The sequence below is a fragment of the Pongo abelii genome, chromosome 5 (assembly GCF_028885655.2).
Source record: "Pongo abelii isolate AG06213 chromosome 5, NHGRI_mPonAbe1-v2.0_pri, whole genome shotgun sequence".
NCBI classification, from domain to species: Eukaryota; Metazoa; Chordata; class Mammalia; order Primates; family Hominidae; genus Pongo; species Pongo abelii.
The window spans coordinates 113,760,140-113,781,795 of record NC_071990.2 but is presented as its reverse complement, the minus strand read 5'-3'; the positions used below and the strand labels follow the sequence as shown (position 1 = coordinate 113,781,795).

The following is a 21,656-nucleotide window of genomic DNA, read 5'->3' as shown; positions in this document are numbered from 1 at the left end:
CTTTCAAGATGATAGAAACATTACAGGTAAGTTATAGGTAATATGATGATTAATATTAGGTGTCAACTTGACTGGATTAGAGGATATCTACATAGCTGATAAAATATTTCTGAGTGTTTCTATGAGAATGTTCCTGTAGGAGATTGGCTGGCAGGTGAGTTGGTGGATTGAGTGGGTGAAGATCCACCCTCAGTGTGAGTGAGTACCATCCAATCTGGAGGGGGCCCAAAGAAAAAGGCAAAGGAAAGGTAGATTCACTCTCTCTCCCAGAGCTGGGGAGCCCTTCTCTTGCCCTTGGATAGCAGAACTTCAGGTTCTCCAGCCTTTGGACTCTTGGATTTGTACCAGCAGCCTCAGGGTTCTCAAAACTGAGGGTTACATCACCATCTTCCTTGGTTCCGAGGCCTTTGAACTTAGACTCAGCCATGCTACCAGCATTCCTGCTTTTCCAGCTTGCAGACAGCCTATCATGAGAATTCTCAGCCTCCATCATCATGTGAGCCAATTCCTCTCATAAATCCCTACTCATATCTATCTTTCATCTATCTGTCTATCTATCTATCTATCTATCTATCTATCTATCTATCTATCTATCTAATTGGTCTATCTCTTGGAAAACCCTGACTAAAAAGGCTTTTGTACATTGTGAGTCTCTATACATGTCTTAATTCTAGAATAATAAAAGCCTGATTTTTCCAGTTCCAATATTATGCAGGATGATGCTTAAAATGACAGAATTTTACTAGGAAAAATTAAGAGTTGTTCATTGGGGCTGAAGAAACACATGAATGGTAGCTCTCTATATTGACCACATTGTTTTTTTAAAAAATATGATTCATTGTCTTTTATTAAAAACAAGAAAAAGAAACTGTATTTGTAAGGTACCTGCAAGAGCAGTGGAATGAACATTTTTAGTTGCTGTGGCAACAGGAGAATGAGTAGAGCAACAGGAAAGTTAAATGCTTAAGCTTCATCAGGCATTTCGCAAGAGTGGAGGGAGAACAGCATTTCATTTATATTCTGATACACACACAGTTAAGTGGTATTTCTGATAAGGTTCAGGTTCCTTAAGGATAACTATATGCGGACTTCATCAATTACTATAAAAATAAACCTAAGAGGCAGGATACAAAGTCGTATTGTTTACTAGCTAGAATAAGATTAACTCTACACCTATGTCTATTTTTAATCTATCATCTATCTATATTTTTCAATCTCTTTCCACGTTGATATTAAAAAAGACACAACACCACCTCTGTATCAGCATTTCCTCAGATATAAAGATAATAACACCCACTTCTTAGGGTTACTGTAAAGATTTAAATTAGTTAATAGGTGTAAAGCTTTTAGAATGGAATCTGTGACAGTAACTGCTATAATAAGTATTAACTTTTATCAAATCAGACTATGGTCATTTACAATGTCAACCTAAAGTATAGAATATAAAGTTAGCAGGAGGGCTGGCAGTAAGTAGCCTGACCTTGAGAAGGCATTGCTGACTACTGGAGGCTTCTAGGGGTCACTGTGTATTCACTCAACAAATATGTTTGAAACACATGGCATATCTACAATACTATGTTAAGCAGTACAGGGGATACGCAGACAGATAATACATGGTTCAAACATCCTTTAGACCATACAATAAATAGAGGTATAAAAGTTATGTACAAGTACCATGTCTAAATGAGGATACATATTATAACAGATGTACAATAATAGGTCAAGAACAAGTTTAATGAATTAATGGAAAGGAAAAGAATAAGAAAAAAGTTGAAAACAGTAGAAAATGAGGGATAAATGGTCAAGTATAAGAGAAGGCAGAAATCTATATATATAGCATGAAGAACACAGATGAAGTTGGACTTTGGCAGAATAGACATTTAATCATTAGAGCTTAGACAAAGAGAATTAAGGCTGATAATGGGGTTTACTAAATTTGTAGTTTGGTTTGCCAAGCTAGGAAATGGAAATGAGATTCCATCAAATGAGCTCAATTTTCCCAATTATGGTTGTCAAGTGGGCAAGTCATCTGTAGAGAAGCAAGTGGAAGAGGATCTTTTTGTTAACTTGGAGGAAAACAGTGAAAGTTTAAAGTAGACATTGAGGGGAATAGAACGGGATATCAAAGCAGGAAAAGTGAAAATGTTGGTAAGCATCTCCAGCTCCAGAGACCCGACTGATGTTGAGGTCATGATTTTATAGGGGCATCATTCTAGGCTGATGTAGCTTTTTCAGTCACTTTCACTGATTGGCTAAAGTAGAGAAAAGTAAACAGTACCACTAATCCAGGGTTGGGAATTTTTCTGGCTGGTACAGAGAAAGAGAAATTAATAGTAATAATAATAATAGTAGGCCAGGCACGGTGGCTCACGCCTGTAATCCCAGCACTTTGGGAGGCCAAGGCGGGTGGATCATGAGGTCAGGAGATTGAGACCATCCTGGCTAACATGGTGAAACCTCATCTCTACTAAAAAAAAAAAAAAAAAAAAATACAAAAAATTAGCCAGGCATGGTAGTGGGTACCTCTAGTCCCAGCTACTAGGGAGGCTGAGACAGGACAATGGCATTAACCCAGGAGGAGGAGCTTGCAGTGAGCCAAGATCGTGCCACTGCACTCCAGCCTGGGCAACAGAGCGAGACTCAGTCTCAAAAATAAAATAAAATAAATAATAATAATACTTAGCATTCACCATATGATAGATATTAGACACTATAGGTATATTAATTCCTTAATCTTGTCTCCAAACATTTGCCCTTTTATATGTAAGAGTTTCATTGATCTGTGATTCATAACACCTCCTCAGGACATGTGATAGTTGCTTAGGCCAATAGGATGTGAGCAGAAGTGGTGATGTGCTTGTTCTGAGGAGAATCTGTGAGGGAAATTGTGATTCCACTAGAGCTCTTGCTCATTTTTTACTCCAGACAGAGTTGGTTCTTTCCATCTAGGTCCCAGAATGAAGCAAAGACATAGACCAGATCCATGGCAACAGATAATAATTGCTAACATGTAATATGAGCAAAAAATAAATGTTTGTGTTCTGCTTAATGTAATCACACGAGAAAAGGAACTAAAAGGTATACAGATTTGGAAGGAAGAAGTAAAGCTGCCTTTATTCACAGGTGGCATTACTGTCACAGAAAATCTCAAAATAGGCACACAAAAAAAAGAAAAAGAAAAAATCTGAAATGAATAAGTGATTATAGCAAGGGTGCAAGATACAAGGTGATTATACAAAAGTCAAGTGTTTTTCTATATACTAGCAACGAACAGGTGAAATTTAAAATTAAAAACAAAATACCGTTTGCATTAGCACCAGGAACAATGAAATACTTAGATATAAATCTAACAAAATATGTGTAAGAACTATTTGAAGGAAACTACAAAACTCTGATGAAAGAAATCAAAGAACTAAACAAATGGAGAGATATTCCATGTTCATGGATATGAAGACTCAATATTGTCAAGATGTTAGTTTTTCCCAACTTGATCTATAGATTCAATTAAATTACAATCAAAATACCAGCAAATTATTTTGAGGATATGAACAAGCTGTTTCTAAAGTTTATATGGAGAGGCAAAAGACCCAGAATGGTCAACACAATATTGAAGAAGAACAAAGTTGGAGGACTAACACTACCTGACTACAAGACTTATGATAAAGCTACAGTAATCAAGACAGGATTTCTAACAAGCAAGGCCCCAAGGGGTGGAATAAGGATGTCCTGAGGTGGAAGATGCCCCCTATTTTGCTTCTAGTGAGCAGGGCTGATCATAAGAGGATCTGGCAATCAGCCCTGATGCTTCACAGATGCCAGGACAGAGAGCCAGTTTGGTATCCAGATACAGACAGAGCAGAGCAGAGTCTGTCCATATGGATGGCATCTCCTGTGGTCATTGGTCTAATTAGATGCCTTACCACACATATCGTAAGCAGCTTCAATACGGGACCAGAGTTATACACACCTAATATCTAAGATTTCAGCACAAATTAATAATGAATGAATTAAATATCTAACCTGGCCTGGTACTATTATCAGTAATATCAGGCCCATGTTATGAAGAAAAAAATTTCAATAATATTTAGGATTATAAAAATTTCACCTAAGGAACGAAAAGAGTAATATAACCACCAATGCAGCCCATTTCACAGGTTCAAAGTTTATAAAATGTAACTTTTTTTTTTTTTTTTTTTTGAGTTGGAGTCACGCTCTGTCACCAGGCTGGAGTGCAGTGGCACAATCTGAGCTCACTGGCAACCTCCGCCTCCCAGGTTCAGGCAATTTTCCTGCCTCAGCCTCCCAAGTAGCTGGGACTACAGGCACCCGCCACCAAGCCCACCTAATTTTTGTATTTTTAGTAGAGACAAAGTTTTACTATGTTGGCCAGGATGGTCTTGATCTCTTGAACTTGTGATCCACCCACCTCGTCCTCCCAAAGTGCTGGGATTACAGGCGTGAGCCACTGCGCCTGACCCTATAAAATGTAACTATCTTATGTTAAATATCCAGATAGAATAAATACCTTTGAATTTCATAGTGGAACCAGTGCCTGGGCTGCTAATATGAAAGGCCTTGTCACCTCTACTTATATTCTAAAATGATTGCCAAATGTTTTTCAATCATGCAATACCCTACGCAGAGATCAGGGAGCATGATTAATGCTAAAAAAGAAGAGAAATTGTTTGATGAGCCTGTGAGTTACTGCATACTTCAAACACAGAAACAAAGAGCCTCATTGAAATCTCTTTGAAATTAAGAGCCAAGGATACAATCATGTCATTTGCAAACAGAGACAATTTTACTTCCTCTTTTCCTAATTGAATACCCTTTATTTCTTTCTCTTGCCTGATTGCCCTGGCCAGAACTTCCAATACTATGTTGAATAGTAGTGGTGAGAGAGGGCATCCTTGTCTTGTGCCGGTTTTCAAAGGGAATACTTCCAGCTTTTTCCCATTCAGTATGATACTGGCTGTGGGTTTGTCATAAATAGCTCTTATTATTTTGAGATACGTTCCATCAATACCTAGTTTATTGAGAGTTTTTAGCATGAAGGCTGTTGAATTTTGTCGAAGGCCTTTTCTGCATCTATTGAGATAATCATGTGGTTTTTGTCGTTGGTTCTGTTTATATGATGGATTACATTTATTGATTTGTGTATGTTGAACAAGCCTTGCATCCCAGGGATGAAGCCAACTTGACTGTGGTGGATAAGCTTTTTGATGTGCTGCTGGATTTGGTTTGGCAGTATTTTCTTGAAGACTTTCACATTGATGTTCATCAGGGATATTGGTCTAAAATTCTCTTTTTTGTGTGTGTCTCTGCCAGGCTTTGGTATCAGGATGATGCTGGCCTCATAAAATGAGTTAGGGAGTAGTCCCTCTTTCTCTACTGTTTTGAATAGTTTCAGAAGAAATGGTACCAGCTCCTCTTTGTACCTCTGGAAGAATTTGGCTGTGAATCTATCTGGTCCTGGACCTTTTTTGGTTTGTAGGCTATTAATTATTGCCTCAATTTCAGAGCATGTTATTGGTCTATTCAGAGATTCAACTTCTTCCTGGTTTAGTCTTGGGAGGGTGTATGTGTCAAGGAATTTATCCATTTCTTCTAGATTTTCTAGTTTATTTGCGTAGAGGTGTTTATAGTATTCTCTGATGGTAGTTTGTATTCCTGTGGGATCGGTGGTGATATCCCTTTTGTCATTTTTTATTGCGTCTATTTGATTCTTCTCTGTTTTCTTCTTTATTAGTCTTGCTAGTGGTCTATCAGTTTTGTTGATCTTTTCAAAAAATCAGCTCCTGGGTTCATTAATTTTTTGAAGGGTTTTTTGTGTCTCTATCTCCTTCAGTTCTGCTCTGGTCTTAGTTATTTCTTGCCTTCTGCTAGCTTTTGAATGTGTTTGCTCTTGCTTCTCCAGTTCTTTTAATTGTGGTGTTAGGGTGTCGATTTTAGGTCTCTTCTGCTTTCTCTTGAGGGCATTTAGTGCTATAAATTTCCCTCTACACACTGCTTTAAATGTGTCCCAGAGATTCTCATCGTCTCAGCCCAAAAACTCCTTAAGCTGATGAGCAACTTCAGCAAAGTCTCAGGATACAAAATTAATGTGAAAAAATCACAAACATTCTTATACACCAATAACAGATAAACAGAGAGCCAAATCATGAGTGAACTCCCATTCACAATTGCTACAAAGAGAATAAAATACCTAGGAATCCAACTTACAAGGGATGTGAAGGACCTCTTCAAGGAGAACTACAAACCACTTCTCAATGAAATAAAAGAGGACACAAACAAATGGTAGAACATTCCATGCTCATGGATAGGAAGAATCAATATCGTGAAAATAGCCATACTGCCCAAGGTAATTTATAGATTCAGTGCCATCCCCATCAAGCTACCAATGACTTTCTTCACAGAATTGGAAAAAACTATTTTAAAGTTCATATGGAACAAAAAAACAGCCCGCATAGCCAAGACAATCCTAAGCAAAAAGAACAAAGCTGGAGGCATCATGCTACCTGACTTCAAACTACACTACAAGGCTACAGTAACCAAAACAGCATGGTACTGGTACCAAAACAGAGATATAGACCAATGGGACAGAACAGAAGCCTCAGAAATAACACCGCACATCTACAATCATCTGATCTCTAACAAACCTGACGAAAACAAGAAATGGGGAAAAGATTCCCTGTGTAATAAATGGTGCTGGGGAAACTGGCTAGCCATATGTAGAAAGCTGAAACTGGATCCCTTCCTTACACCTTATACAAAAATTAAATCGAGTTGGATTAAAGACTTAAATGTTAGACCTAAAAACATAAAAACCCTAGAAGAAAACCTAGGCAGTATGATTCAGGACATAGGCACGGGCAAAGATTTCATGACTAAAACACCAAAAACAATGGCAACAAAAGCCAACATTGGCAAATGGGACCTAATTAAACTAAAGAGCTTCTGCACAGCAAAAGAAACTATCATCTGAGTAAACAGGCAACATACAGAATGGGAGAAAATTTTTGCAATCTATCCATCTGACAAACGGCTAATATCTGGAATCTTCAAGGAACTTAAACAAACTTACAAAAAAAAAAACCATTAAAAAGTGGGCGAAGGATATGAACAGACACATCTCAAAAGAAGACATTTATGAGGCCAACAAACAGATGAAAAAATGCTCATCATCCCTGGTCATCAGAGAAATGCAAATCAAAACCACAATGAGATACCATCTCACGCCAGTTAGAATGGCGATCATTAAAAAGTCAGGAAACAACAGATGCTGGAGAGGATGTAGAGAAATAGAAACACTTTTACACTGTTGATGGGAGTGTAAATTAGTTCATCCATTGTGGAAGACAGTGTGGCGATTCCTCAAGGATCTAGAACTAGAAATACCATTTGACCCACCGATCCCATTACTGGGTATATACCCAAAGGATTATAAATCATGCTACTATAAAGACACATGCACTCTTATGTTTATTGCAGCATTATTCACAATAGCAACGACTTGGAACCAACCCAAATGTCCATCAGTGATAAACTGGATTAAGAAAATGTGATACATATACACCATGCAATATTATGCAGTCATAAAAAAGGATGAGTTCATGTCCTTTTCAGGGACATGGGTGAAGCTGGAAACCATCATTCTCAGCAAACTATCACAAGGACAGAAAACCAAACACCGCATGTTCTCACTCATAGGTGGGAAATGAACAATGCGAACACTTGGACACAGGGCAGGCAACATCACACACCAGGGCCTGTCAAGGGGTGGGAGGCTGGGGGAGGGATAGCATTAGGAGAAATACCTAATGTAAATGACGAGTTGATGGGTGCAGCAAATCAACATGGCACATGTATACCTATGTAACAAACCTGCACGTTGTGCACATGTACCCTAGAACTTAAAGTATAATAATAAAAAAAAAAAAGAAATTAAGAGCCAAGGTTCAGTTTCAGAGCGAAGACTGAATGTCATAGCTCTTGGCCTCCATTTCTTGATTCATTCTAAGATGCAAATTTATCTGCCATTTATTATCACAACTAACCCAATTATTACATCATACTTCAAGGCCTGTGGGATAAAGCTGGTATATTAGTATTCACTTCAACTATCCTAACATTTTGAATTAGATGACATGTAATTCATCTATCGCCTTCTAAAGTCTTTCTAAAATCTCAAGGTAGTTTTGCAGCTAATCTTTTATTTTGCTATTTTTCCATGAAAAAGTTAATACACAGATGCATATATATATGTATATATATATATACATATATATATCTTAATACACTTTTTAATTAAAGTTTTCTTAACTGCCTGAAAAATAACTAGCATTTCTTAGACTAGGTATTTTAACATATGTTAATTCTAACTCTCACGACAACCATCTTGAAAATCATTATCACTATATCCATTTTACAAGTGAAGAAACTGAGGTTCATAGAATCTAAGTAGTGTGCCAAGGTAAACGCTGCTAGTTTGTGACTGTGATAGGATCAGCTGAACTCCAGGTTCTTCCTCTTTTTCTCCAACTGCTACCTTAGGAAAATCTAGCAATGTTTTTGAAACTTTAGTTATTTACATTTCTATCTTCATGATTTTTGCCGTATCATCACTTAAGTAATATTCATTTACATTTTTCTGTAAATGAAATTACCTTGAACACATTTCTTTTTGAAAAAATCTTTATTGCTGTGTAACTGAAAATTCACTGACATTTATTATAAATAGAAAATAACTATAAAAATAAGTGAGATAAAAACATGATAATGTTATCAAACAGAAATTATAATTAAAGTATAAAATAAACAAAAGGCATATAATACTAAAGTTAATTAATTTTAAATTCAACTAACTGAAAAAAATCTGTCCCATCTAGACACATTTAGAATAAATGTGTGAAATTTTGGTTAAAAGAAAAAAGTGAGAAAACTTTTTCACTTAGCCACCCATGGATATAGTCTTGTTAGAGAAAATACTTAGAAAGTTTATCAAGTGTTCCTTAGTGCTTCTTGAGTGTGTGAAACATGTTTAGTGCATTCTTTTTTTTTTTTTTTTTTTTTTGAGGCAGGATATGGCTCTGTCACCCAGGCTGGAGTGCAGTGGCACCATCTCAGCTCACTGCAACCTCTGTCTCCTGGGTTCAAACAATTCTGGTGTTTCAGCCTTCCAAGTAGCTAGGTTTACAGTAATGTGCCACCATGCCGGGCTAATTTTTGTAGTTTTAGTAGAGACAGGATTTTGCCATGATGGCCAGGCTGGTCTTGAACTCCTGGCCTGAAGTGGTCTGCCCACCTCAGCCTTCTAAAGTGGTGGGATTACAGATATGAGGTACCATGCCCAGCCTAGTGCATTCTTTAGGTAATGTCATGAGTAGGGTGTCCAGGACAAAAAAATACAAGAATCCAACTGATCTTGATCAAGGTGAGTATTCTGCTGATAATCTTGTCTTTTGAAACATAGATGTTTGGTGGTTTAAATAAGCAAATAAATCTCAAAGTGATATAAATTGCAAAGCAAGATGCTGGTATCACATGATCTCACACAAGTTTCCCTCCAGGAAAATTTCAATTTCCTCAGACAATTTGCGTAAATGAGAGAGGTCTTTCTGAGAAAACACTAACCACAGTCACTTTGCTTTGAGAAAAAATCAAAGATGCCTAGGCCTGCCTTTAATTTGACTGATGAGTTTCACAGCTTCACTAAATGCTCTAAAAACTCCTCTGGGTTATTCAAGAAGGGAAAGCTTGCTTGTGCATGCAATAAGTAGAATTTGTTCCAGGTACATCTGCTTCAATCCAGAGAAATGTCTTCTTAAGAAAACTTAAATTACTCACTCACAATCTATGTTCTACATTGTCGTTCATCATAAACTTGCCAGTGGGTTTAAAACTCTCTTCTTCAGTTGCATGAATTGTGAAATGTGGCAAAACATGTTTTGATGGATGCTTTTATTTTCAGCTTGTATTTGAGAAAAAAAATATGTGTAAGGCTGAGTTCAAAGTATAAATGAGTCCCTCAGTCCGCAATGAGTCTATGGCATAGAAGTTAACAACTATTGCTTTATTTTGGGCCATAATTGTAAGGCTACCACATTCACTGTTATTTTATAAAATCCCTAGATCATTTTTTCCAGCATTTTATTTTCTAGAAATTTTGATGACTAATATATTTTTGTAAATATAAAACAAGCAGCAGTTTTAATCACTTTTAAAGATTATGCCAGTTTTTAATAATCAACATCTATTCTCCCAGCCCCCAAAAAAGCCTAGGACAAAACCAAGATTATTTTTCCAGTTTTTACTGTATTTGTGGTTTAGCCAGAATTAGTAGCTCTTGCTTTATTTTTTATTTTTAATTATACTTTAAGTTCTTGGATACATGTGCAGAATGTGCATGTTTGTTACATAGGTATACACGTGCCATGGTAGTTGGCTGTACCCATCAACCCGTCATCTATATTAGTTATTTCTCCTGATGCTATCCCCGCCCTAGCCCCCCAACCCCCAACAAGCCCTGGGGTGTGATGTTCCCCTCCCTGTGTCCATATGTTCTCATTGCTCAACTCCCAATTATGAGTGAAAACATGTGGTGTTTGGTTTTCCATTCCTGTGTTAGTTTGCTGAGAATGATGCTTTCCAGCTTCATCCATGTTCCTGCAAATGACATGAACTCATCCTTTTCTGTGGCTGCATTGTATTCCATGGTGTATATGTGCCACATTTTCTGTATTCAGTCTATCATTGATGGGCATTTGGGTTGGCTCCAAGTCTCTGCTATTGTCAACAGTGCTGCAATAAACATACGTGTGCATGTGTTTTTATAGAATGATTTATAATCTTTTGGGTATATACCCAGTAATGGGATTACTAGGTCAAATGGTATTTCTAGTTCTAGGTCCTTGAGGAATCGCCACACTGTCTTCCACAACGATTGAACTAATTTATGGTCCCGCCAACAATGTAAAATGATTCCTATTTCTCCACATCCTCCCCAGTATCTGTTGTTCCCTGACTTTTTTTTTTTGAGACGGAGTCTCGCTCTGTCACAAGGCTGGAGTGCAGTGGCACAATCTCAGCTCACTGCAACCTCTGCCTCCCAGGTTCAAGTGATTCTCCTGCCTCAGCCTCCTGAGTAGTTGGGACTACAGGTGCCCGCCACCACGCCCAGCTAATTTTTTGTATTTTTAGTAGAGACAGGATTTCATCAAGTTGGCCAGGATGATCTCGATCTCTTGACCTCGTGATCCACCCACCTTGGACTCCCAATGTGCTGGGATTACAGGCATGAGCCACTGCACCCAGCCTGTTTCCTGACTTTTTAATGATCACCATTCTAAATGGCATGAGATGGTATCTCATTGTGGTTTTGATTTGCATTTCTCTAATGACCAGTGATGATGAGCAATTTTTCATATGTTTGTTGGCCTCATAAATGTCTTCTTTTGAGATGTGTCTGTTCATATCCTTCGCCACTTTTTAATGGGTTTTTTTTTTTTTGTAAGTTTGTTTAAGTTCCTTTAAGAGTCCAGATATTAGCCCTTTGTCAGATGGATAGATTGCAAAAATTTTCTCCCATTCTGTATGTTGCCTGTTTACTCAGATGATAGTTTCTTTTGCTGTGCAGAAGCTCTTTAGTTTAACTAGGTCCAATTTGCCAATGTTGGCTTTTGTTGCCATTGTTTTTGGTGTTTTAGTCATGAAATCTTTGCCCATGCCTATGTCCTGAATATTATTGCCTAGGTTTTCTTCTAGGGTTTTTATGTTTTTAGGTCTTACATTTAAGTCTTTAATCCATCTTGATTTAATTTTTGTATAAGGTGTAAGGAAGGGATCCAGTTTCAGCTTTCTACACATGGCTAGCCAGTTTTCCCAGCACCATTTATTAAATAGGGAATCCTTTCCTCATCACTTGTTTTTGCCAGGTTTGTCAAAGATCAGATGGTTGTAGATGTGTGGTGTTATTTCTGAGGCCTCTGTTCTGTTCCATTGGTCGATATATCTGTTTTGGTAGCAGTACCATGTTGTTTTGGTTACTGTAACCTTGTGGTATAGTTTGAAGTCAGGTAGTGTGATGCTTCCAGGTTTGTTTTTGTTGTTGTTGTTGTTTTGTTCTTTTTTTTGTTTTTTTGAGACAGAGTCTCACTCTGTCACCCAGGATGGAATGCAGAGACACGATCTTGGCTCACTGCAACCTCTGCCTCCCAGGTTCAAGCTATTCTCCTGCCTCAGCCTATCGAGTAGCTGGGAATATAGGTGCACGCCACCAGGCTCAGTTAATTTTTTTATTTTTAGTAGAGACGGGATTTCACCATGTTGACCAGGATGGTCTTGATATCTTGACCTCATGATCCACCCGCCTTGGACTCCCAAAGTGCTGGGATTACAGATGTGAGCCACCGTGCCAAGCCTGTTCTTTTTGCTTAGGATTGTCTTGGCTATACAAGCTCTTTTTTGGTTCCATAGTAAATTTAATGTAGATTTTCTAATTCTATGAAGAAAGTCAATGGTAGCTTGATGGAGATAGCATTGAATCTGTAAATTACATTGGGCAGTATGGCCATTTTCATGATATTAATTCTTCCTATCCATGAGCATGGAATGTGTTTCCATTTGTTTGTGTTCTCTCTTATTTCCTTGAGCAGTCGTTTGTACTTCTCCTTGAAGAGGTCCTTCACATCCCTTGTAAGTTGTATTCCTATGTATTTTATTCTCTTCATAGCAATTATGAATGGGAGTTCACTCATGATTTGGCTCTCTCTCTATTATTGGTGTATAGAAATGCTTGTGATTTTTGCACATTGATTTTGTATCCTGAGACTTTGCTGAAGTTGCTTATCAGCTTAAGGAGATTTTGGCCTGAGATGATGGTGTTTTCTAAATATACAATCATGTCATCTGCAAACAGAGACAATTTTATTTCCTCCCTTCCTATTTGAATATGCTTTATTTCTTTATCTTGCCTGATTGCCCTGGCCAGAACTTCCAATACTATGTTGAATAGGAGTGGTGAGAGAGGGCATCCTTGTCTTGTGCCAGTTTTCAAAGGGAATGCTTCCAGCTTTTGCCCATTCAGTATGATATTGGCCGTGGGTTTGTCATAAATAGCTCTTATTATTTTGAGATAAGTTCCATCAATACCTAGTTTATTGAGAGGTTTTAGCATGAAGGGCTGTTGAATTTTGTCAAAGGCCTTTTCTGCATCTATTGAGATAATCAAGTGGTTTTTGTCTTTGGTTCTGTTTATGTGATAGATTACGTTTCTTGATATGCGTATGTTGAACCAGACTTGCATCCCAGGGATGAAGCCAACTGGATCATGGTGGATAAGCTTTTTGATGTGCTGCTGCATTCTGTTTGCCAGTATTTCGTTGAAGATTTTCGCATTGATGTTCGTAAAGCATATTGGCCTAAAATTTTGTTGTCATTGTGTCTCTGCCAGGTTTTGGTATCAGGATGATGCTGGCCTCATAAAACGAGTTAGGGAGGAGTCCCTTTTTTTCCATTGTTTGCAATAGTTTCAGAAGAAATGGTACCAGCTCCTCTTTGTACCTCTAGTAGAATTCTGCTGTAAATCCATCTGGTCCTGCGTGCTTTTTGGTTGGTAGGCTATTAATTAGTGTTTCAATTTCAGAACTTGTTATTGGTCTATTCAGGAACTTAAGTTCTTCTTGGTTTAGTCTTGGGAGGGTGTATGTGTCCAGGAATTCATCCATTTCTTCTAGATTTTCTAGCTTATTTGTGTAGAGGTGTTTATAGTATTCTGCGATGGTAGTTTGTATTTCTGTGGAGTCAGTGGTGATCTCCTCTTTATCATTTTTTATTGTGTCTACTTGATTCTTCTCTCCTTTCTTCTTTATTAGTCTTGCTAGTGGCCTATGTATTTTGTTAATCTTTTCAGAAAAATGAGGTTCTGGATGCATTGATTTTTTGAAGGGTTTTTTGTGTCTCTATCTCCTTCAGTTCTGCTCTGATCTTAGTTATTTCTTGCCTTCCGATAGCTTTTGAATGTGTTTGCTCTTGCTTCTCTAGTTCTTTTACTTGTGATGTTAGGGTGTTGTTCTAGATCTTTCCCGCTTTCTCCTGTGGGCATTTAGTGCTATAAATTTCTCTGTAAACATTGCTTTACCTCTGTCACAGAGATTCTGGTACATTGTGTCTTTGTTTTCATTGGTTTCAGAGAATTTATTTATTTCTGCCTTAATTTTGTTATTTACCTAGTAGTCATTCAGGAGCAGGTTCTTCAGTTTCCATGTAGTTGTGCAGTTTTGAGTGAGTTTCTTAATCTTGAGTTCTAATATGCTTGCACTGTGGTCTGAGAGACTGTTTGTTACAGTTTCTGTTCTTTTGCATTTTCTGAGGAGTGTTTTATTTCCAATTACGTGGTCGATTTTAGAATAAGTGTGATGTGGCGCTGAGAAGAATGTATATTCTATTAATTTGGGGTGGAGAGTTCTGTAGATGTCTATTAGGTCTGCTAGGTCCAGAGCTGAGTTCAAGTCTTGAATATCCTTATTAATTTTCTGTCTCATTGATCTGTCTAATATTGACAGTGGGATGTTAAAGTCTCCCACTATTACTTTTTGATAGTCTAAGTCTCTTTGTAGGTCTCTAAGAACTTGCTTTATGAACTTGGGTGCTCCTGTATTGAGTGCATATACATTTAGGATTGTTAGCTCTTCTTGTTGCATTGATCCCTTTACCATTATGTAATGCCCTTCTTTGTCTCTTTTGATCTTTGTTGGTTTAAAGTCCATTTTATCAGAGACTAGGATTGCAACCCCTGTTTTTTTTTTTGCTTTCCATTTGCTTGGTAAATATTCCTCCATCCCTTTATTTTGATCTTATGTGTGTCTTTGCATATGAGGTGGGTCTCCTGAATACAGCACACCAATGGGTCTGGGTCTTGACTCTATCCAATTTGCCAGTCTGTGTCTTTTAATTGGGACATTTAGCCCATTAACATTTAAGGTTATGATTTTTATGTGTGAATTTGATCCTGTCATGGTGCTAGCTGGTTATTTTGCCCATTAGGTGATGCAGTTTCTTCACAGCGTCGATGTTCTTTACAAGTTGGTATGTTTTTGCAGTGGCTGGTACCAGTTTTTCCCTTCCATATTTAGTGCTTCCTTCAGGAGCTCTTGTAAGGCAGACCTGGTGGTGACAAAATCTCTCAACATTTGCTTGTCTGTAAAGAATTTTATTTCTCCTTCATTTATGAAGCTTAGTTTGGCTGGATATGAAATTCCAGGCTGAAAATTCTTTTCTTTAAGAATGTTGAATATTGGCCCCCACTCTCTTCTGGCTTGTAAGGTTTCTGCAGAGAGATCCACTGTTAGTCTGATGGGCTTCCCTTTGTGGGTAACCTGACCTTTCTCTCTGGCTGACCTAACATTTTCTCCTTCATTTCAACCTTGGTGAACCTGATGATTGTGTGTCTTGGGGTTGCTCTTCTCGAGGAGTATCTTTGTGGTGTTTTCTGTATTTCCCGAATTTGAATGTTGGCCTGTCTTAGTAGGTTGGGGAAGTTCTCCTGGATAATATCCTGAAGAGTGTTTCTCAATTTGGTTCCATTCTCCCTGTCATTTTCAGGTACACCAATCAAATGTAGGTTTGGTCTTTTCACATAGTCCCATATTTCTTGGAGACTTTGTTCATTCGTTTTAATTCTTTTTTCTCTAATCTTGTCTTCACACTTCATTTCATTAAGTCAGTCTTCAACCTCCGATATCCTTTCTTCTGCTTGATCAATTTGGCTGTTGATACTTGTGTATCCTCTCGACATTCTTGTGCTGTATTTTTCAGCTCCATCAGGTCATTTATGTTCTTCTCTAAACTGGTTATTCTAGTAAACAATTCCTCTAACCTTTTATCAAGGTTCTTAGCTTCCTTGCATTGGGTTAGCACATGCTCCTTTATCTTGGAAGAGTTTGTTATTACCCACCTACCTTCTGAAGCCTACTTCTGTCAATTCGTCAAAGACTCATTCTCTGTCCAGTTTTGTTCCCTTGCTGGTGGGGAGTTGTGATCCTTTGGAGGAGAAGAGGTGTTCTGGTTTTTGCAATTTTCAGCCTTTTTGCACTATTTTTTCCTCATCTTCATGGTTTTATCTACCTTTGGTCTTTGATGTTGGTGACCTTTGAATGGGGTTTTTGTGTGGATGTCCTTTTTGTTGATGTTGATGCTATTCCTTTCTGTTTGTTAGTTTTCCTTCTAACAGTAAGGCCCCTCTGCTGCAGGTCTGCTGGAGTTTGCTGGAGGTCCACTCCAGTTCCTGTTCACCTGGGTATCACCAGTGGAGGCTGCAGAATAGCAAATATTGCAGAACAACAAAGATTGCTATTCCTTCCTCTGGAAGCTTCTTCCCAGAGGGGCACCTGCCAGATGCCAGCTGGAGCTCTACTATATGAGGCGTCTGGCGACCCCTGCTGGGAGATGTCTCCCAGTCAGGAGGCATGGGGTTCAGGGACCGACTTGAGGAGGCAGTCTGTCCCTTAGCAGAACTTGAGTGCTGTGCTGGGAGATCTGCTGCTCTCTTCAGAGCTGGCAGGCAGGAAAGTTTAAGTTTGCTGAAGCTGTGCCCAGAGTTGCCCCTTCCCCCAGTGCTCTGTCCCAGGGAGATGGGGGTTTTATCTATAAGCCCCTGACTAGGGCTGCTACCTTTCTTTCAAGATGCCCTGCCCAGAGAGGAGGAATCTGGAGAGGCAGTCTGGCTACAGCGGCTTTGCCAAGATGCAGTGGGCTCCACTCACTTCGAAATTCCCAGCTGTTTGTTTACTTTGTGAAGGGAAAACCACCTACTTCAAGCCTCAGTAATGGCAGAGGTTCCTCCTCCCACCAAGCTTGAGCATCCCAGGTCAACTTAAGACTGCTGTGCTGGCAGCAAGAATTTTAAGCCAGTGGATCTTGGCTTTCTGGGCTCCATGGTGGTGGGACCTTCTGAGCTAGACCATTTGGCTTTCTGACTTCAGCCCCTTTTCCAGAGGAGTGAAGGGTTAAATCTTTTTGGACTTCCAGGCACCACTGGGGTATGAAAAAAAATAAAATAAAAAATAAAAAAACAAAACTCCTGCAGCTAGCTCAGTGTCTGCCCAACCAGCCGCTCAGTTTTGTGCTTAAAACCCAGTGCCTTGCTGGTGTAAGCACCCGAGGGAATCTCCTGTTCTGTGGGTTGCAAAGACCGTGGAAAAAGCACAGTATCTGGGCTGGAAAGCACCGTTCCTCATGGCACCTCACAGGATGGAATGCACCGTTCCTCATGGCACCATCCCTCATGGCTTCCCTTGGCTAGGGGAAGGACTTCCCCAACCCTTTGCACTTCCTGGGTGAGGTGATGCCCCACCCTGCTTCTGCTCGCCCTCCGTGGGCTGCACCCACTCTCTAACCAGTCCCAATGAGATGAGCCAGGTACCTCGGCTGGAAATGCAGAAATCACCCGCCTTCTGCATTGATCTCGCTGGGAGCTGCAGACTGGAGCTGTTCCTATTCAGCCATCTTGCCAGCCACCAGGGCTCTTGTTTCATTTTATGTGACACTACCAAAAAGCAGCCATGGATTTTACATTTTCATCCTGGTTATATTATACATTACTCATCAGAAAGCTTGATTGTCCTTTTTTTTGACTAAGAAAATTTCTATTTTTTTTCTGGTGTTTATTTTGTGTTTCAAAATTACACTTGAGTTGAGATGGATTTATACTAGAATTTGAGTGTCCCTAAACATAATCAAACATGCTCACTTTGTTACCAATTAATAAACATTCACATTTCAAACAAATTTCATTATATCTGTCAAAAATTTTATTTTTACTTGTCATTTTACAATAAACAAGATTTGGGCCAATTCATTCATTTTGTCTTCACAGCTATCCGAAGGCATGTAACTGATTTCATCATGGGTACTATTAGTTCTAACATTTTCATCACAATTTCCACCTCTTCTAAACTTAAAAACTTCCTCTCTACAATGGATAATAAAAACCCTCCATGGAATTCTAATTTAAAAATAAGTGTAATACATTATTCCCACACATAATAATTTTCAAAATGTGGAAATAATGTTTTAATGAGCTGCAGAGATGTAAAACTGGATGTGGTGGGCTATGGACATACAAAAAAGCACAGAAAGCCATTCTGCAGAAAGAGACTGGAGAAAGAGCTAATTTTACAGAGAAAAACACAGGCAAGCGATGCTGTGGTCTCAGCGGAAAAGACTGAGACAGTAAATGCCTTAGATGCTGACAACCTATAGTTTCCAGTCCCATCTTTCCTAAGACTTGAGAGCACTTTCTGCCCTCGAGTTCTAAGAGTCAGTTAAATATACTAATAGTAAATTTCTCATGTTTGCTTAAGGCTGTTCAAGTAGATTATTCCTACTTATAATCAAATGAACCTCTTCTACAATAATTGGTGCCTAACCTTTGTGTTTGGTTGAGCTAACTGAATTGCCGTAAACACCCAATCCAAAATTAAATGTTTTTGTACACTCAGAATTTGAAGCCTTTTAAGATTTGTGGGTATGAAATCACACTATTCTCAATAAAAAAATATTTTGAGACAGGCAGTAGCAACCTACCCACCCCACCCCCTCCCTTCAAAATAAAACTAACGGCAAGATAAAAAATGTTTTTCAATGTTTGATTTGATTTGAGGCTCAGTGAGAGTTGCAAAAAATGACATACAAAACGAATATGGCCAGCATATATACAGATATGTAGCCTAGAGGAATCTCAAGAATCTTCTGATAATTTTGAAGGAGTGATATAGATTTACTGCATAAAAATCCCAAACTCACAGAAAACCTGAAAGCCAAAGACATCAATTATTATAATCAACACAAGATTTCACCATAAATTCAATAAAATCCTGCCAGACTTTACAACTGCCTGAGGCCATGCACCTCTGACTGTACAAGGAGAGGAATAGATGGGCACCGTAGGTGTGGTTTGTTATAAAATCGGGCCTAGATATCTATTTTGGGAGCATATCATTAACCATTGGGTACATTTTTTTTTAAACACAGCATATGTCCTAATACAAGAAAAGAATTCTAAAATAATGGACTATGCAATGCACTCATTTAATTTTAGAGAAACCAAAGAAAATATAGCTAGCCTAAAGTCTAATTATATTAATATTTAAGTGCAGAAATCAGTGTCTGCTTTTATTCTCAGAGCTAATGATGATGTTATATAAAACCTTTACATTAAAAAAGCATTATCAAATTACCCACACATGTGAGATTCAAATAAATGTTACTTTATTTTCTTTCCTATAGTCTTTGAATGAAAGATTAGCAAAATTCTTTTTTTTTTTTTTGGTATCGGAAATATTTTTTTTTTTTCAGCATGGCACATGTATACATATGTAACTAACCTGCACATTGTGCACATGTACCCTAAAACTTAAAGTATAATAATAATAATAATAAAAAAAGCAAAACTCTTTAGAGGATAGAGACTAAAGGTTACAGTTTCTCAATACAAAAATAAAATAGTTGAATGACTATGAAAGACATGGCAAGAATAAATAAATTAAAAGTCAAATTTATAAATATGGTTTTACAAATAAATCCCTTTCTTAAAATAATCAGATTGTTTTAATATTATACACTGATATTTAAACTTACCTGATTTTCATCTTTATGATAACTCAGCTGAATTCTAAAACTTCAAGATATGACTATGTATTTTTGTGTATTTTCTTCCAACGATACTAATCTCTTGTCCTTAGTAATAATCTCTAATTCTAGTTGGAGGAAATTATGATAACTCACAGGTCTGATTTTAATTATCTTTGAATCATAGCCACATTACCTAATTAAAGTTATTTTTAACTCCAACAATGAGACTTTGTCATTTTACAATAAACAAAAGAATGAGACTTTGGGAAAGCTTGGACTGCATATATGGAGAAAGGATTTATTTCATTTGGTATTGAAGAGCTCAATCTCTGACATTTATGTTAAGTAAAGCCATCGCGCACTTGAAAGCAGTATCCCTTCCTTGCCTGGGATTCCAGGTGCAGAGATAAGTGGCACAGTATTCACTTGGGTTAGGAACTTATTTTGTAACTTGAAAGTAATTATGTGTTGAAGAGTCCAAGCCAGGAGAAAAGTAAATTCTGATGACTCCAAATATATATTTAAAGCAATACCAAGAATTTAGAGACAATCCTGATTTTTTGCAGAAAGGGCCCATTTTACCTTTCTGCTACCCAGGAATGGCTTGGTCATTCGAGACAGTGCCTCTCCAAAAAAATGGGGGTTCCTGGTTTATAGAATTACCCTGGAAAACAAAAGACATGAAAGAGAGTGGATGGAGTAGTTTAATACAATTTCATGAAGCTCAGTTCAATCACAATGAAAATTCCTAATGCTGGCAATATTCCCAAGCTGGTCCCCACTTCAATTTGTTCAGGCCCTCATTCAGTGGGCCTAGCTCTGTATGGGAAGTCTGGTTATTGTAGAGGCCCTACACAGCAGAGCCTACTGGAAAATCAGATTTCACAAAATGTCCTGGACCAACTAGTCTGTATCCATATTTTGTCCAAGAGCAGATCTTATTCTAGTCTCAGGCTTCTAAAAGGGCCCTGAAAACTGAAACAGAAACTAATATCTTTTTGCAATAACATGACTCATCTTAACAATTTGTTTATGAAATAGATAGCAAATATCTTATTCTGTTAATTTTTACAGATGGAGATACTCAGAGACCAAATTATGAAACTCGCCTGTTCTTGTCATCTAAATTACAGTAGAATAAGTTCTGGCATTCTTTCTCAAAAATCATGATATTTCCCAGAAGGAAGCTGTCATTTCTTCTAATTCAGAACACACTATTTCAGGCCCTGGTTTGTAGTTAAAACCCCACTTCATATTGGTTTGTGTGTGTGTCTCTACAAAGGGAGATCTGTTTATATAAAATGCAATTTAAACAATGAGTCAAATTACACCCTCCTCTGTCTCCATGATATGTAGTGAGTCTTTGAGTTGCCCAGAGTATTTGCTTTGTAAGAAGAATTGAACAAAACAAAATTAATCTGTGCCCACCCAGCGATGCAAAAAAGAAAAAGAAAAAAAAAGAAAATAAATACAAAATAAAATAAAATCAGTTTCATGTGACATAATTTGATATAGTTTTATTTTAAAAAACTCTGTTAAAGTCAGTATTTTATTTAAACTACCATGTTAGTTTTCAACTATTCGGTTTTTTCCTTGTGAAAATGAAATCAGAATTTGGGACTGACTGTGGTGTTTCTCCTTGGAACTCAGGTGTTAAGAGGCAAAGAGCTAGGAGAGGTGGCTCACACCTGCAAGCCCAACACTTTGGGAGGCTGAAGCAGGAGTTTGAGACCAGGCTGGGCAAAATATTGAGACCCCCATTTCCACAAAAAAAAAAAAAGGTTTTTAAAAAATTAGCCAGCCATGGAGGTGCATGCCTATAGTCCCAGCTACTCTGGAGGCTGAGGTGGGAGAATCATATGAGCCCAGGAGTTTGAAGCTGCACTGAGCTATGATCATGCCACTGCATTTCAGCTTTGGTGACAGAGCAAAATCCTGTCAAAAAAAAAAAAAGAGGTAAGGACCTAAAGGTCCTCATTAACTCAAGCAAAGCATGTATTAGATTCAAATGTTTTTGGCTATAGTTC

General features: G+C 38.0%; 1 long non-coding RNA gene across 1 annotated transcript in view; it reads left to right on the top strand.

Annotated features, from left to right (window-relative positions):
- The first annotated feature begins 247 nt into the window (after positions 1-247).
- LOC129060036 (uncharacterized) overlaps positions 248-21,656 on the top strand; it is a 33,050-nt gene continuing 11,641 nt past the window's right edge. Inside the window, exon 1 of the long non-coding RNA XR_008526367.2 lies at positions 248-496. This is a non-coding gene — a long non-coding RNA (uncharacterized LOC129060036). The remainder of the gene's footprint in view (positions 497-21,656) is intronic.